General features: G+C 35.6%; 1 protein-coding gene across 2 annotated transcripts in view; it reads right to left on the bottom strand.

Moving 5' to 3' along the window:
* Window positions 1–12,372, bottom strand: part of LOC103031960 (serine/threonine-protein kinase D3) — an 80,122-nt gene that overhangs the window by 65,203 nt on the left and 2,547 nt on the right. The gene's annotated exons all lie outside the window — the stretch shown is intronic.

The raw sequence follows: 12,372 nt of genomic DNA, 5'->3' as shown, positions 1-12,372 counted from the left end.
CTAGCTATATCAGCTAAACAGCTCCAGTGCAAAAGTAAGAAAACACACTGCAAACTTTAAATTTCTTTAGGGTGTGCCATATTGTGTGACATATGATGTGCCATATTGTATTGTACATAATAATATTGTTATCATGTATTTAACAAAAATAAAAACATACTGTAATAACAGCAGTATATTGTCTTAAAAACAGTCGACTTAGCATTGCTTTATTATTTAATGTGAAGCTTTAAAAGTATTGCTTGTATAAATGTTTATCTTTGCAGTTTATATGCATGGACTAAATTCTGCACTTTGGTTTAGCAGTAGACAATTTTTACTGTACATTATTTTTGTAACATTATTGTAATTTACTACAACATCTTGGTAAGTAACTGTTGTTTACAAAATAGACAAAAGCTGTTTTGGTTTGAAACAGTAAGTTTTTTGTGTTTTGTCCTAAAGTCAAGAATATCAATATCATGTAAATACCCTGAAACACTGCGACATAATTTTAGGTCATATTGTCCACCCCTTTTGTCTTGGATAATAATGTATATTTGGGGTAATGTGCTAATCTGATGTTTTACTGTGTAAATTTAAAGCTTTAGAGTTTTTAAAAGCTTCAGCTATTAAAGAATTATGCTGGCAGCTTCCCCTGGGCTAATTCTGAGTTCACTACGAAACACACTGGCAGGTACACGTGTGTTCCATCTCGGTGGGAGTAGTTGTTCTTTAACATAACACTCTCTGTTGTTGGAGTACTAGGAACTGTGATGTTTGTGGCAGTGATTTCCAACTATATCAAAGGGCAGAACTAATTTCTCCTACCTCCTTTCTCCAATGTGGAAAATGCTTAATCCAAATATAGGTTTCCAGCATTATATACAAACATGAGTTGCATATCTAAAACCGTCCTATTATAAGTAGTATTAGAAGTAATAGTAGTAGTATTTTTCAATGTTTATAGATCACAGTGTGTCATACAGTAACAGAAACTACATACGGCAGTCTATTATAGATTACTGTTTTATGATTAAGACATGCAGCTAACAGAGTTTACTGATGGGGTTTAAGCTAGAGCTGGATAATATATCACAAATTCAGATTCCAAATATTCCAAACTATTTAATACAAGATATAAAAATATATCATAGTATATATTTAAATATACAGCATAATGTGCCTTTGGGGTTTCAAATAAATACTGATACTTTAACATTATGCTTTATTACAGCTTTCATTGTATCATATTTTATATCACCAATTCTCTTATGCACATAATGTTTGGATGCAGCTCCTCAGCCATGAAAACCCATTCAATGAAGTTCTCTACACACTGACCTGTGCTAATCTGCTAATCTGATGTGAAGTTTGGAAGTCTGTAGTGACTAATTCTGCAGAAATTTGGTGACCTCTTAACAGTATACATTTCAGCATCTGCTGACCCCGCTCTGTCATTTTACAGTTCTTACATTCCCACTTCCACTTTGTCACAATAACACTGACAGTTGACTGTGGAATATTTAGTAGTAATGAAATTGTACGACTGGACTGTTGCTCAGGAATGCTATGTTGCTATGACAATATCTCACTGAAATTCCCTGAGCTTCTGAGAGCAACCCATTCTTTTATTAATGTTTGTAGAAGCAGTATTCATGGAGAATATTAGCTATCTAACAAGCCAGCTTGTAGCCTGCTATTGTGTTCTATACCTGGCAAGCCAGGGTGATGAGCAGTGGGCAGGATGAGAGGCAAAACACAAACAAATTTTACTCTTCAACAGACAATTTTGAAACAAACATACTGGTTGAAGCAACACTGTCAAAAAATGCCAGTGCCTGAACTTTAATATCTAATATTTAAGATCTTTCATGAGTTACTAGAGAACAAATAAAACTTACTGATCCTTAAAGCTTTATTTGTTCACACTATTAGCCAAATAGTTCCAATACAAAACTAATGAACCAAAATTTAGACAAAAAAAAAAAACTTCGCTGATTAACAACATTTGGGAGAAATAAATCCATTTTTCACTAAACAATTCCTGTAACCCAACAATGGTGTTTTTGCTATCACCCAGATTATGAAGCCTGGTCCAGTCACCTTTTGTCTCTGTCTTGACCTCGTTCTCCACACAATACTGAATCCTCCTCCACCCATAGGCCCCTATATTACACCACATACACACTACAGTCACCACATAGTTCTCCAGAAACACTTATCACTCTCAATAAGCGGAAGCCATATCGAAGAGAGGATCTGAAAATGCCATTTTCACTCCGAGTAACAATGAGCTTGATGCAGATCTTGACTTTGACTCCTGACTTTGTCCTGAAATCGGATTGTTTAAAGACTACAGGTCATTATCCTCAAATTCAGGAGGCAGAGGATAGGAAACTGGAGTCTACAAAAGAAAAGAAAGAGAAAGAAAACCATGCATGTGCTGAAGATATTGATATTATAGTATTATATATATTTAGTTTTTTTTTACTGTTCAAAAACAGTGTACTGATTTTTATTACAATTATTAGCTTACATTTAAAGATTGGTGTCAAACAGTGTTTCATTAGATCCCACTGTTCTGATTGCTTAAATATCAGACTTTTTAATTTAAACAATCAAAATATATCAACTTGCTTGCAGTATTACAATATATTGTGAAATATTGCATTGTACTTCCTGTATCATGATAAGTATCGTATTGCCAAAGTCTTTCCCAAACACAGCTCTAATATTGTGTATGGTGCAACTGTGTTCCAGACTGTAAGACATGATTTATGGAGCATATGCATTTAAGGATCCTACAATTCCAGACAATAAAAGTTCATTCAGCCACTGCTGTGGAATCAGTCCATCTTCTCGTCAGGAAAGACAATACTACAATATAATTTTCTTTTCTGATGCTGATTCTGAAATCTTTAGTATCGTTCAATATCGATCTGATATATGTTCCTTAAAGCTGATGTCCGTAAGTTTTGGGAATCAGGGATTTAGTGAGAATCTGGTGAAAATGGGTAATTGCACAGAGCATGCAGAAGAATCATTTTAAACTGGGCAGGTGTGATGCAGCCTCCTTTCAGAGGTGATTCATCCGATTCCAGGTTATGTTCAGTCAGAAAGAGAAAGCGCTCAGTCAGAAACTGCTGAGGGAAATGTCTTCAGAGGATGTAAGAGAGTTATTACATACGGTTGTCAGTTTTGTCAGTGAAAATGAATGAAGTGCCACTGAGGTCTGAGTTTCCTCTTCTGAAGTCTCCATTGCTCCACCAGCTGCTCGTATTCAGTAAAACTGAGCCAGATCCTTTTTAGAGTTTGTATGTGTGACGTAAGTACGTAAAGACGTGTCCAGAAGAACTCCCACAAAAAGCGACCCGACACCCCAGTTTTTAGAAAAAATATATTAGGCTTAGCAGGAATGGCTGTTCCAGCACACTGTTACCATTAAACACAATATTTTATCCCTTCTCCACTCAGAAATGCTTCGGCTTTCAGTTTAGAAACAAAATAACACAGACTGCCACTTCAAAAACTGCTGTATTTTAAATTCCATCACTTAAGATTAACAGCTTAAGATAAACCATCAACCTCAAAGTACTTAAACACTGCTACCCCACATAAATGAACACACAGTTATAAAAACCTGCTACACAGTGTAAGTCTTTAATAACACATGACAATGATTCCACTAACTGATTTAGACTGGGGAGACTCCAGCCTCTCCAAACTCAATAGTAAACCAGCTTAGCCATTTAACAGCTAATAACCCTGTACAGCATATTAATGTGTAAGCCAACACAGTCAACACAGTCACACTCTCTTACTCCCCCAGGGCTTTATTTAAAGTTTAGGAGCAGCAAAACTTTTCTGCTTAAGATACAATTTAATTTGTCTGTTGTATCAAATAGAGAATATGATTTTCAGCTAGTTTCAGTTAGACTTTAGCTGGTGATCTGAAAAAAGGGTACATGACAAATGTTTTGTTTATCATTATAACAATAATGGTCTTTTTAATACTGACCTCACAGGAAGCTGTAGTATGCAAATAAGCCTTTAACGGAGCAAAGATTTTGCACTGTGTGATTAAGTCAGTAACATGATTACAGTTAAATGCTCAATGCTAAAACAATATACATGTATTGTACAGCTTTACCTCAAGCTACTACAAAACCGTTCTACTGCTGCACTCTGTTGCAAGAACATGTGAGAGATCACTGATGGTTATCACGTCACCACCAGTAACAGAAGCACACATTATTACTGGCACTGTAAAGTTTAAAAGCTTTTGTGTGGGGTTACAGTGAGTCTGCAGTATGTCAGTGAGGAGAGACAGAGCCTCACAAGTTCACTAAACACAACAACCAGCTTAGTAAATCGGAAAAGCTGTTAGCAATGTCTAGATGGGCTGGCTTTGATAGAATTGAATCTCCTGCTAAAGATAACTGTTTGGAAATCAATTGCTGGTGTAGAAGACTAGGGTTTGATTGCCCAGCCAGGCAACCACCACCATACTACACCAATTCTTACCTTTGGACAAGAACCCTGACACTACATGTGCTCAAGAGCATTTGCCCAATGCCAATAATTTAAATGGAAGAGGTGATACCCACTATAGTACTATGAGAACTGTTTAGGACCCAAAGCATGTCCTACAGCATTTACAAAGTTTACTCAATGATGGTTCTGGGGTTGTGATTATGAGAAGAAGTTTGGCTCATTATTCTGAGGTAGCAGAGCCAGTATTTTAGAGGATGTTCTCATCCAGAGTGATGTATTTGGTGCATTCGTACAATTCACTCTTTTCACATTTCCACTAAGCACTTTATGTGAAAAATGTGAAAAGAGTGAATTGTAAGAATGCACCAAATATTTGGCAACCAACAATAATTCCCTGAAAATGCACTTGCGGTGTTTGACCGAATAAGTGAAAAGATCAAACAATTTTAATACTAGACAATGACTTTTTATTGGAATTTTTATTTTACGTATTGTTTCAGTGTCTTCTCTAACAAAAGAATAAAGAATAATTTAGTCAGCAGCACTTAAAGCTCTGCTGTACACAGAGCATGGAATTAAGGACAGGGACGAAACAAAAGTGAGGTTTGGGTTAATTTTTATACTCTACTCCAACAAATTACGCTAAATAAAATATTCAGCCTCACTCATCATTCTCTGTATCAGTTTACTAGCCTTTTGAAAACGGTCTGTTTTCCAGATAAAATATACGAGCTGGGGTTGAAATAGCAGATAACATTAGCTGAGCTAATTTAGTCTAACCCTGTGCTCACAAGTCTCCAGAAGTCTGTCTACTGCAGGTGTGTTCACGGCCACTGGTGTGAACTAACCTTCATGTTTAAAGCCACACTGTTTGGGATGGGAATAAAGTACGGTAGGACACAAAAGTTCACAGAGCAGGAGGTGGGCACCTCGGACCCCCATGTTTGGTCTTAAGAATTCTGCCACTCAGTTTAGAGTTTCACTTCACACAGTCATAAATATTTTGTTTGCATAAAGTTGAGGAAATCACAACTCAACTTTTTTGCTTGCCATTCCTATAGGAAATGGCCGGTCACTGTCGGTTGCTCTGTCGCTTGCTACTGTAAGTCTGACTGCATTTCTCTCAAATGTAACTTAAGTAACACTGCAGAGGTAATTTATTATCAGAATATCAATTTTGAGGTACATTTATGACTGGAATAGTGCTGCTCAAGTAAATTCATAATTAAAATATCACCACTATAAAATATTAAGGTAAATGTATTGCATTTTGCTGCTTAAAAATGTTAATTGTTCGCTAAATATTTTTGTCGTTTTGTAGTTGCGTTCTCTTTTAAAGAGAAGAAAAAATCATGTTCATCCTTTGCCTTTCGACTTAATGTTTAATTTTCTTTGGTCTTGACCCAAAACATTTTTCTGGTGCATTTCCAGTGACTAAGAACAAAGAAACCCCTAATTGTAGGTACTGCCAAATACAAAAGTCAGTATGGATACCTAGATATGAAGGAAGCACAATACTCAACAGTCAGATGTATTACATACACTACACTATGCCTACACTCAGTTGCCTACACTTGACTTGTCAGGCAAGTCAAAGCAAGTCAGTAAAATGCAACCACAAGTCTTTACTAAGTGCAAGATTAGTACTCCTAAAAGAGATTCATATCCTGTTGCCATTTAAAGACAAGCAAAGAAGAAAGGTGTCTAAATCTTAGTTAAAATAAAATGATAAAACCCAAGTCAAGATTCCATTCCAGTCAAACTGAAGTCATCAATAAAATTATCATAGCTGTACGCAGACTTTAAGTATTTAAATAAGATTGTTCCACTGTTCCCAAAAGCAATTCCTACACAATCATGTTAAAATATGAGAGTGATTAAAAGGGTTTCACATGAAATTTCCTCCCGCTGCTTAGGTAAAAAATCCTCCAGCTGAGTAAGCGGGCCTTCCCCCCCAAATGTCCCACACTAAATGAGTGTGAGCTGAGCAGCTCCCCACCTCCTCTCCCCCCTTCCTCTCCTCTCAGCACACTCAGATTCAGGTCCGCTGGAGTCCAACGGGACAGAGCGGCGACCGGCAGGGGAGGGGAACTTCCCCTCGACTTCCTGTAGACCTGAGGGACTGCCCCCTCCCTCCCACACACCCACATTCCCACATACACACACACACACACACATGCACACACATTCTACATTGAGTATACTGGAATAGCCCAAATCCTAAAAATACTCAGGTTCAGTTCAAGGGTGGGTGATATACTGTATGTTACTGTAATCCTAATAGTAACTTAACAATGTGATCTCCTAAACAAATACCATCAGCACTTTTAGCACTTTTGATAAATTATACAGAACCTCTTAACAAAAACAACCAAAAATTCAAACTGTCAAATTAAAATGTAATGGAATTTCATATGATTTTTTTTTTTGTCTAATAATTTTTTTTTATCATGTTTAATAATGTGCCATTTCTTCACATTTTATGCTACAAAGGGCCTAAGAACCTCCACTGTGGTAACAATGTTGTGGCTGGGAGGTTTCAAGTAGTCTACGTTTAGTAGGAGTCGAGGTGGAATTGAGGTAAAGATCTTAAAAACTAAAAAATTACATTAACACAATAAAAACATGTATTTATTTACCAAAAGTCTATATGGCCAAAAAATGTATTTCTTTTCAATAAATGTTTTATGTGTACTATAATTAAAACATTTATTTTTACTTCACACTGTTATGTGGTGTTATTTGTGTGCTTCTTTCTGTGAATAATATCACTCTCCAGAGCGCATCATTCAGCTTATACAGTAAATAGCACAGCTAACAAACACCACTAACCACAGAAAACAGCCACAGAAATAAACGCTGCAGACCACTTTCTATCTCCATCAACAGTACATCAGCAGCAGCAGTCAGAAATCGAATGAAATCACATTCAAAATATTTTAGTGCTAGATAAGCAGCAATTTATACTTCATGTGAATTCACTGCATGTGGATTCTTGGTCTCTCTAAGCTGGAGCTAAATCGGAGAGTTAGACTATTGTTGGTAATATTAAAAACATAACTTAGTTACATATTTTACAGGAAATATAAGCTACTTTGAACAGAAATGTGACTCTGGAAAACAGAAAGTGAGGTGGCTACAACCCCCCCACACACACCTGCAGTATTGGTTTCTAAGTAAATAAAAACAAAATTATAAAAAAATATTTACAAGTATATTACTTTTGAAAACAATTTATTTTGGTGAGTAAACCCCTTCTGCTTATTTATACTCAGCCTAGATTTACAATATTTGCATAGAGGTGGGCGTAATAAGGGGAATTTGTATGCCTGACATCTATGTGTGCGAAAAACACTGATCAACCCATCTCTAATTAGGAGGAACTGCTCTTAGTATAAAAACTATGACACATATGTGAATCCTATTGGGTGGTGTTCCAATAACAATATCCTTAACAAGAAACATGGAAATTCAACTGTATCTGCAGCTGCATCAGACGTAGTTCCAAGTAACCCCCTTTCTCTCTCTCTCTCTCTCTCTCTCTCTCTCTCTCTCTGGTGAACACTTTCTGAATGGAGGGACCCTTCCTATTCACAAGGTCAAACACGAGCCAAAGTCATTATTTATTACACAAACTGGCCAGAATCACCAAACACTTTCATTCCAGTGACTCTCCCTTTCCTGCAGCAGCACAAGCACAACAACACAGGATGCAGGTCATGTTTTGACCCGTGTATGACATCATTCCGTTTGGCCTCCATGCTTTGCCATAAACAACAGAGAAGGCCAGGAGTGTCGAAACAGCCGCCCAAAAACTGCTTATCGAAACACTTGAATTATAACAGAAACTGAAACTGTTCTACTCCAGTACAAACGCTCTGCAGCACATAATACATCATGTAAATGCTGCTAAACTAGTGCAACTCCTGTGAACTTGATCACTTGAGTCTGTTCAAGTCCAGTAAATGCATTTATCTGTTTTATTAACCACATGTTGTAATAATGGTTAACAGCAATTTAATTTTAAAGGGATCCCAGAGTGCCAAATTGTATTTGGGATGGCAAAGTTAAATAACAAAAGTTTGGTATGTGGAGGTAATACTAGGGGTGTGCCATGTCATATCACTCACAATAATATTGCCAACATTTTTGAATATCGTGAATGATATTATACCCTGAAATAGTGCTGGGCGATATGGGAAAAATCATATATCACGATATGGAATTTTTCATATCGTGATATACCACATTTAAGTATGTTTTCAGTTATTCTTCGAAAAATATGACAAAATAATATCATTGCTTACTTTTTTCCAACTTTATTTCAGTGACATTAAACCCAACTTTCACAAATGAGAATTACCACCTTTTAGAGCAGCAATATATATGTATCAATTAAAAAAAACAGATGAGGTAGATGCAGTAGTTAATTTTTTTAAAAGAACAATGTGTCTCCATTGTTCAGCTCTCATGAGTTTAATAACGTAAAGTATGTTGTAAACCGGCGTGTCCGCATGTGTCCGTCAAATAACGTAAAGCAGCGTCATGTCCCAGAACCACATTTTTTTTGAAGATTACTTTATTATCACTTATATAAACTGAGTTTATGCAAAGTGACCACACCAATACATTTCATCGAAGCCTACTTTATATATTTGCATGAATAATTGATGAAATTACTAGTGAAATTACTTTTCTATCGTCCCCACGATATTTATCGCCATATCGCACAGAACTACCCTGAAATATCGCACCATATCACCCACCTCAGGGTACTACATTTTTCCTGTTTTCAGCAAAAGAAAAATGTTCTCATTTCCCATTATATATCTACTAGAGACAGATTATATCTGTCCAGTATTATTTATTATTACCATATATATTATTTTCTATTATATATATAATATATGGAGATATTTGGAGTGCATTATTAGTATCATGACATTCTGGATCACTGACTTCTGTTACAAATCTGATAAAATTCTTATATTTTTTGAAACGGTTAAGGGTGTGCTAATTCACATCGTACGCACTAATAAAATAAAAAAATATTTTGTTGCAGTAGTGTATTCTCGAAAGAATATTTCTGGTTCAGTGTTTTGTCATATTGCCAAGAGAATCATTATCACGAAAATACCATGAAATCTTGTGAGATTACTTTAGGCCATATCTCCCACCCCTAGGTTACACAACCATGAACCGCAAACACTGCTGTGTCCTGCATACACTGAATACAGCTGTAACATTCTAAACCCCAACATGCATCATCAGTCTGGACTCATTTTATTTATGACCCCAGATTTCACGTATACCCAGCCCACTAGTAAAAACTCTGCAAAAGCTCAGACTCAGCAATTACGAGGCCGTTTTTCAGACAGGGATTAGTCCTAGTTTTGGACTATATTGCATCTTAAATTGAGATTTTTCATTACAAGGAATATATAGTCTGAGACTAGACTGAATCCCTGTCTGAAAATGCAACCCACAGTGTTAGAGTTGCATCATAAAACCAGCTAGTTAAAGCACAGCTGACTGTTTTTACAAGCACCATGTAAAAAACAAAATCAATGTGTTTCATTCTAAGTCAAAGTAACAGGGTAATACACAGGTTTGTTAAACAGCATCAGAGCAAATTTCATATTAATCAAAGTCACAAACATAGCAATCATACATTAGCAAACAACTTAAACCGAAATTAATTATTTGACTCCTCTAAAGGAAACATGAATGATGTACTAAAATGCAAAACACGTTATTATGGAAGATCTCCTTGTTAGCTGAGCATTTATGCTGTATGGTACATGGTGGGGTGATGTAAAGGGGAAGTGAACCATTATATTTTTAATTACTATAATTATACTTATTCTGCCATTCTGGCATAGGGTGACATCATCAAAAAGCAGAAGATGTTTTAGCGTTAAGTTTTTCATTATAAAGAATTGTGCTTAATACGGGCACTAACAGTTAATGATATGGCAATATTGCAATACTTTTTGTAATACACATTTTTTTGTGCTTTGATAGCATGGCTTAGTAAACTAAAAAAAAAAAAAAACATAAAACCAATGCTATCAAATGTTTTAAGTGCAATAATTTGTATTCAACGTTTCACAAACTATATACAACTGAACAACTGCTTCTCTGTAATACAAATTGCAGTCAGTATGTCAGCATAATGTTTAAGGTCAGAAAAATGTGTGGAGAGATACGATGTGTACAATGTGTACTGATCCTAATGAAATGTTATAATATTTCATCCTTTACTAGAGAAATGCATTAAAAGTGTCCATTTTAATGTGAGTCTGACTACAGCCTCATCTAACACAACTACAACAGTGCTAGCTGTTTACTCCCATAAGGACTGTTAATATTCATTTTCAAATTACTGGTATACAGATTTTAAATAAAGCATTTTAAAATGCATTCTGAAGTATTTTGGCTCTGTTTCTTAAAGTAACTCAAGTTCCTTAAGTTCATCAGTGCGCCTCGAGTCTTCTACAGATCTGTGATGAAAACATACTTTATTTTCAGCCGTAACTGAATCACTATCACATGGCTAAAAAAATGAAACTGGGTAAAAAATGAAACATAAACATCCACTGACCCAAGAGAGAACTAAAGCAGATAGATAACACAACTGCAGTGGAGCACAGTGGAGCACAGTGAAGTGTTTTGAATAGAGGTTTATTTGGTTATTATCTATTATCTATCATCTGTGAGAAGAGATCATTTGCAGAGAGGTGAACAGAAAAATGCCACATATATCTCCGCATGCAGGAAGAATAAAAATGAAATGTTAATTCATGCCAGTAACTCTTCATTTACTTTACAATATTAATGAGGAGTTTTTTTTATTTATAAATTATTCAACAATTGATAATTAAACTGGTAAACAGAAGCTGTTAATCTGTTTTATTATTAATTATACTTTTGATATTAACAAATCACAATATTTTCCAAAGAAAGCTATATTATTGCACAGAACAAATTGTTATGAATGTTATTGCCTTAACCTATGATACATTATATGTCCAAAAATATTCAAAATTCCTGTTTCTTTAGTAAATTCTGCTACTGCTACGGCACACCCAATGATGTCACAAGTGTTAACTTGCTCACAGTATTTCTAATCTCTATGCAAAGTGATAATAGAATGAAATACTGCATTCTCTGGGTAATGAGGTTACATTAAATGCCTTTGGGATGAGCTGGAACATGTGTTTATGACAGTAAGGGTAACACAGTCAACACTGTACACTATATGTCTAAATGTTTTAGTATGAACCTTTTATTAAATGTATCATCCAACTACTTTAAGTTGCATTCATTGCTGACACCGATTTGAAAATGCACACACACAGCTTGTCTAGTCCCTGTAGAGAAGTAATGCCAATAAAACAGAACTCTCTGTAGCAGGTAAACATGAACTTATTTACACCATGCCCAATGTCTGGCATAGGCTAGAGGGATATAAAGCCAGCAGCATTGAGCTGTTGAGAAGAACTTGTGTTGTCTAGTGGTGCACAGGAAATTTGGCAGTGTTAAATCAACACTGTTAGTGTTAAATCAACACTTATTAGTGTTAAACTTTACACTTGCAGTGTTAATTTAACACTAATAGTGTTGATTTAACACTGCCAAATTTCCTGTGTGGTGATCATAAAAACATCCTGACCTTTCGAACACTCTTGTGGCTGAACTCAATCAGTTCCTCACAGCAATATTCCAAAATCTAGTAAAAAGGACAATACTCCGAAAAATGCCGTAAAAATGCCTTTTTGATTTTGGAGAAATATTGAATAGGTGTCCCAATATTTTGTCCACAAAGTGAATATAAAGAGTAATTAATGCTTGTTACAGTTAATTTCACTTTTATACGTTAACATTGCCATATTA

The sequence above is a fragment of the Astyanax mexicanus genome, chromosome 1 (assembly GCF_023375975.1).
Source record: "Astyanax mexicanus isolate ESR-SI-001 chromosome 1, AstMex3_surface, whole genome shotgun sequence".
NCBI lineage: Eukaryota > Metazoa > Chordata > Actinopteri > Characiformes > Acestrorhamphidae > Astyanax > Astyanax mexicanus.
This window is presented reverse-complemented; position numbering and strand designations above follow the sequence as displayed.